General features: G+C 46.6%; 1 protein-coding gene across 1 annotated transcript in view; it reads right to left on the reverse strand.

Annotated features, from left to right (window-relative positions):
* LOC144771791 (uncharacterized) overlaps positions 1 to 5,605 on the reverse strand; it is a 65,841-nt gene extending 60,236 nt beyond the window's left edge. Inside the window, exon 1 of the mRNA XM_078656074.1 lies at positions 5,582 to 5,605. The gene's annotated coding sequence lies outside the window, so the exon portion shown is untranslated. The remainder of the gene's footprint in view (positions 1 to 5,581) is intronic.
* Between the last annotated feature and the right edge of the window lie 395 nt (positions 5,606 to 6,000).

Below are 6,000 nucleotides of genomic sequence, written 5' to 3' on the forward strand. Positions count from 1 at the left end.
CAGTGGGAGCCTGGGAGCCGCGAGCCGGGAGAGATGGTGCTGACCCACTCCCAATAGTGGGTTGCCCCGTATGCCCGAGCTGTTGACGAGCCGGAGAGAAGCCATGTCGCCTGGTTCCCCTTGGGTGTGACGCCCGCCCATGTTAATAGTCCCGTCCGGGAACCGGCGGTTGGCTCCCGGAGAGCTGGGGGGAGCGCACCTGGCCTTTCGGTGACTCTCCTTTCCGCACCAGGCGTCGACCGCCGACGATCAGCCGTGAGACCTGTTGCCTCTGGTGGTCGGACTGGACTCGGAGGTGGAGGGGAAGTGGCGGAGAACGAAGTGGCTAAGATGGCGGATGGCCCCTTGGAGTGCACCCCTCCCGGAGACGGAGACACCGCTGCATTTGAGACCCCCGGACTTCGGCTACATGGGGAGATGCTTACGCGTAGTCACGTGCTGGTTGCACTGGTTACCCTGCGGACTGCTCTGCTCCGGAAATCCCGGGACTTGGAGGTACGGATCGCTGCCATTGCCGATCCGCCATTTTGTGGCGTAGTGGCTTTCCCCCGAGTTGGTGCCGCTGAATCTCCTTCGATCGCTGTGCCGGGGTCCCCGGATGAATCTACAATTTTGAGGGTGCGAATGGATCTGGCTCCTGTGCTGCGGTGCTTCCCGCATCCTATGTTTTCCTTTCCGTGCTTGGCAGACCTGTTTTTGGACTTGGTCTCGTTGGTGGTCGGAGTATTGTTGCATTCTGGCCGCCGCCATGTATCGTTGGCTGTTTCTTGGTGGCTGGGGCGATGTTGTGCGAAGGCGCTGCCTGCTCCGCCTGGAAGGATTGGACTTTTTGTATCGACCTGTCTCCTGACTGCAAGGCTGTTTAGCAGTTCTACTATTCACAGAAGTGGCCAGGGGTGACCTCGCTTGGGTCTTGGAGGGACTTGTTGCTGGTTAATGGTGATTCAAGGACACGTCTTGTAGGGCTGTTATTGATTGTGTTTTGTGCGTTCGCTGATCTCTGTACTTTCTATGGCCTCGGTCTCTACGATTTTAGTTGCGGGGGTGGGGGGGACCGGGTATCTAAATCGCCGGCTCCTCTCCTCATTCTTTTTCTTTATAGTCCTCTTCTTTTTCTCCTTATTTCATTTCTTTAGGGTGACTCTGGGGCGACAGGCACGCTGTTAGTGGGGTAGGCCATAGCCATTACGGTGATGTAGGGTGGCGGGTGCTGGGGGGGTTTTGTTATTTTAGTTTGTTTTGTTCTATGGTCCCTTCCTCTCTTTCTTCCCAAGGGGGTTGGCTATATCTTCTTCTTCCATCCTTTTCCTGTTGGGCATCTGCACTTGTCTTTCTTTCTGTCTTGTACGGGTGGGTTTTCTACACGAAATTTTGCTAAATTGCTTGCCATTGTTTGACCTTTACTCCTGGCCTGCCTTAGGCGGGCGTAGGGTGTTTTCGGCCTTATTGCTTATCATCGATTTCTAATTGCATGGAGGGGTATACCCCTCCCGTCTCTTTTTGTCTATTGCGTAGTGTGATGCCTCTGTTGATATAGCCGCTGCCTCCTTCTCAATATTATAAAAATGAAACCTCTTCTATCCTTGTGCTTCACTGTGCTACGACCACGTATTACGATTATAACGTGCTTCCTCCTTTGATCGTACACATTTACAATGCCCTGTCTTTATCTCCTGATTTTGCGGCCGGCCCCTGTGGTTGTAGGCCTGCGCCTGTATTGCTCTGTTTGCCTTAATAAAGGTTTAAAAAAAAAAAAAAAAACCTTAGCTAGTATGGGTCCCCAAAGCTCAGGGACGGATTTATATACATCGATGGGCACCCCATCGGGTCCCTGGGCCTTACCCCCTTTACTAACACTGATACATTGTATAACCTCAGAAATGGTGATATCCAGCGGTACAATGGACCAAAGTCCGCTGTTATCCCCCTGTGGCTTATCAGAGTTAAAAATGGTAGAAAAGTGGGTTACCCAAGTTACCATGTTGACATTCGATGTTAATTCTGGGACCAAATCATCTTTAAGGAAGGGGCAATTAACTGTTGCCCAAAATAATGCACAGTTGGAAGTTTCTGAAGCCTGCGCCAGCTTTTCCCATGCCTCTTGCTGTAGCTCAATCTTCCTACGATTGACCGCTACCTTGTATTCATACCTTAATTGGGTTACCACACTCTTGTCTCTGGGCCTAGCTGCCAGAGCCAGCTTTAACTCCTTTAACGAGGCGGTACAAGCATGATCAAACAACCCCTTGTTAAGAACTTATTTTCCCTTGACAGTTTTAGTAAACTTACTATCAGCGGTGTAATTAATTTTGATAAAGTTCCTGACAATATCAGCGGCATCATGAACACTCTCAAGGATAGCGGTGATTTCTCCTAAACAGCCTTTAACAATAGAGTTTAGTACCATATCTGCTTTTTCACCCTTCCATCTTATTCTTACTCTGTTAGGTGATGGGGTTCAATATTTACAACGGAACACACATTTGGTAAGGACCTATCTTTCCAGATGGTGGTCTCAATGGTGATACAGTTATGGTCACTTAGCATGTTATCAACAACCTTGGGAGCCTTACACCATGAGATAATGTTAGATGACATACAAATATAATCAATCATTGTGTTGGCATTCCTTCCCGTAAATGTGGGAATCGTATCACCTTGTTCATCCTTCGCATTAACCAATATTTCCATGTCATATGAGGCCAATAATTTTTTCAAAGACTCCCCATACTGGTTATGCGGAAAGTGCAGGTCATCTTCCCCAAGGTAGTTTTTGACCCCTACAGACCCCTTGGGTAGAACTAGATCAAACGGGAGTATTAAAATCCCCTACCCAAATAAAATCAAAAACAACATTTGCCCCAGAAATGTAATCATCTAGAGCGATCTCCAAGTCATTTACCACCTTGTGCTATCGAAAACATTATTATAAAAATTGATTAAAAGAATATTACGTCCCTGGTTCTGGTGTAGCCACAGAATCTGAGAGTGGGCCCCAACCGATAAATATCTTTTCACAGTAATGGGGAGTTTTACAGAGAACAGTAACAAAAGCCCTCCCTTAGCTCTACCGGATGGTGATGCCATCGCAGGTAGGTTAAATGAGACATAACCAGTATAACTAATCATTTCCTTACACCAGGTTTCCTGGAGACAGATAATATCAAATAAATTAATAAACTCTGTCCACCCCAGGGTATCTCTTCGGCCGCTAAGCTTGCAATATTCCAGCTGGGGATTGAGCAAGGCGGGACTGATTAGCTCTATCGAACAAGGTAGTTATTTGACCGGATACAGTCTGCCCTGTTACCTCGTTCTCAGTTCTATGGGTAGCAGCAGGCTTGGCCTCATCCTCCTCATCATTACTATAATCTCCTGGAGTATCCCCAAAATTAGCTACAATGTTATAATTTCCAAATCCACACTCGGTCGCTAGCTTTCCTGATTCATCTTTCTCCGCTCCAACCCTCAGAGGAATAGCCTCCACACCCATATGAAGATGGTCCTGTTCAAGTCAATCATTAGAATCTAGGCCGCTCAGAGGTTGATATCGATTGGATGTTGCGACCTCATAATGATTTGGCATATCAATGCTATTACCTCTGTCCCTTTTGGGTTCACCGTTTGGCTGATGAATTAAATGGCTATAAAAATAGCCCAAAGGCCGTAGTGTTATTCCCTGATCATTATAGGGTAGTTAAGAGGCTCTTATCCGTGATGTAGTGGCGAAATGTGGATTTTTGAACTTTATGATAACACAATCACCACTAATATTTTTATGGGTTCTGCCTATCCAGTTAACTCTTCTAGGGCCCGATGTAGGTAAATCTTTTTTACCACTTCTTAAATACCGATTCATACCGAATCGGTATTTAAGAAGTGGTAAAAAAGAGGAGGGGAGATGTAGGTATTTCCAGATGTGGAAATACCGAATCGTTAAGATTCGGTATTTACCGAATCTGGAAATACCGAATTGGTATTTCCTATTGATTCCTATGGGCTGTGAAGCCCATAGGAATCAATGGGCAATACCGATTCTGTAATTACAGAATCGGTAAATACCGATTTTAGCAAGGGTGCAGGGGGTGTCACTTTGACACCCTCTGGCACCCCTGTTTTAGGCTTGTGTGCCATGTGGCATGTATGTGTGCCACATGGCACAGGTGTACATGCACAGATGTGCATGTACACCTGCATCGGTATTTTACCATGCAATTGTATTGCATGGTAAAATACCGATTTTCAAAGCCCCGTGTCAATGTGCAACTTGGCACCTACATACCGAAAATGCATTTTCGGTAATTTTACCGACCGGTATATTTACCGATTCAGTAAAATTACCGAAAATGCCTGTTTTTTTCCCCCTACATCTCAAAATCCAATTACCGGTCGGTAACGGCCGAATTCGGCCGTTACCGGCCGGTAATTGGCCACCTACATCTGGCTCTTAGTGGTTAGAATCTGATCGGAAAATGCCACCGGGAACCAGCACTCCCGGTTTAGCCATGAAATGGTTTTATTTTTAAGTGATTCATGAGACTCTGGCTGGCTTAAATGCATGTTATCCCTTACAGGGGGGACGTTGGTTAAGACTGCCACATATGGCGCACAATCAGGTGGTAAGTTGATTGCCCTACTTCGCTGGACATTATGTTGTACTAATTCCCCCCTAGTTCCAGGGACAGCCTTCTTTTCCCCTGCATCGGTGGTTAGTCTTGGAGGTTCAGTACTATGTCGTTGAGGTTTTCCCTCATTACTTTTAGTAGTAGGTTTAGTCACTTCACTTTGTACAGTCTTAACACCCAAATTTTTCCAATTTGTCCAAACAAATTTTAGACAAATCCTTTTGTGCAGCAATCTCCCCCCCTAATCGCTTAACCTCACTACAAAGGTTATCCAATCTATCTGATAAAGGTTTGATAGATCCTTCTAGTTTAGCTACAAACAGGTTCACTAGACTCTCAAACTGAGTGTTATTTAATGTTACTAAGCTAGTGTTGCCTGGAAGCTCGTCTGTGCCCTGAACAGTCCCAACTGGCCTTTTTGAACTCTTACCTTGTGTAGTTGAGCCTCGCTTACATGGTACTTTCCTACAGCCCCTTCTAGTTCTCGGTGCGGGTAAATCCGAGGAATACAAAATGGGAGAACTAATTGATACAATGGATGGTTCAACTATACTAATGTGCGGGGACAGGTATAAACCTGCATTTTCCCTGTTTTCATCTTCAACTGCCAACTGCGTTAGGGGTAATACAGGTGGACTGCTAAAATCAAGCGAATATCGCCGTTCAGTTCTACTAATCTGCCCATTAATGGCACTCACAGCCCTAACAAGGTAATTGTCGATAGTGGAGTTGACAACTTCTATTGGGGTTTTACTTCCCTTACGCCGTGCCATTTAAAAAAATACATGTTGAATAATAAGGTTAAAAGGTATTACCAGGATACGAAAAAATAAAGCTTTAGAAATTACTATACACAGTAGTCAATTACATTCAATAAATGAAAGGACGGTGTCACAAGTTAATAATAATATCTTGCGTGTTCAATCCAAAGTAGGAAGAGTTCAGATGGGGCTTACCTCCAGGGCTCTTGAACAATTCAATTCCTTAACCCCTTCCTTAACCCCTTAGTCCAAGTATGGAGGCTGGATGATAAAAGTTATAACCAAGAGGGTCGACCCAGCCCAGCCACGTTCAGTCTTGGACGGGCTCAGACTGGCCAACCCTTGGCCCGGGCTTCGCCCATCCCCCGCCCGAGCGCGTCCCACGTTGCGTGGGCCACCGCCGTTAATATGATGATGGTAGGAGGAGTCTAACGAGCCTCAGGTGCTCCCTTCAGGCGTTCCCGGGTGATGCTGGGACTCGTAGTCCTACTGGCAAGTGATTCACTGCAAAGGCAGGGGGCGCGGGATAAGGTGGCATCCTCTTGCGCTACGACCCCCGTCACAGTCCCTCACACAGTTTCAGCAGGGCGGCCCCCGCAGCTGTTCCCACAAGC

This window comes from Lissotriton helveticus, chromosome 8 (assembly GCF_964261635.1).
Source record: "Lissotriton helveticus chromosome 8, aLisHel1.1, whole genome shotgun sequence".
In the NCBI taxonomy this organism is placed as follows: Eukaryota; Metazoa; Chordata; class Amphibia; order Caudata; family Salamandridae; genus Lissotriton; species Lissotriton helveticus.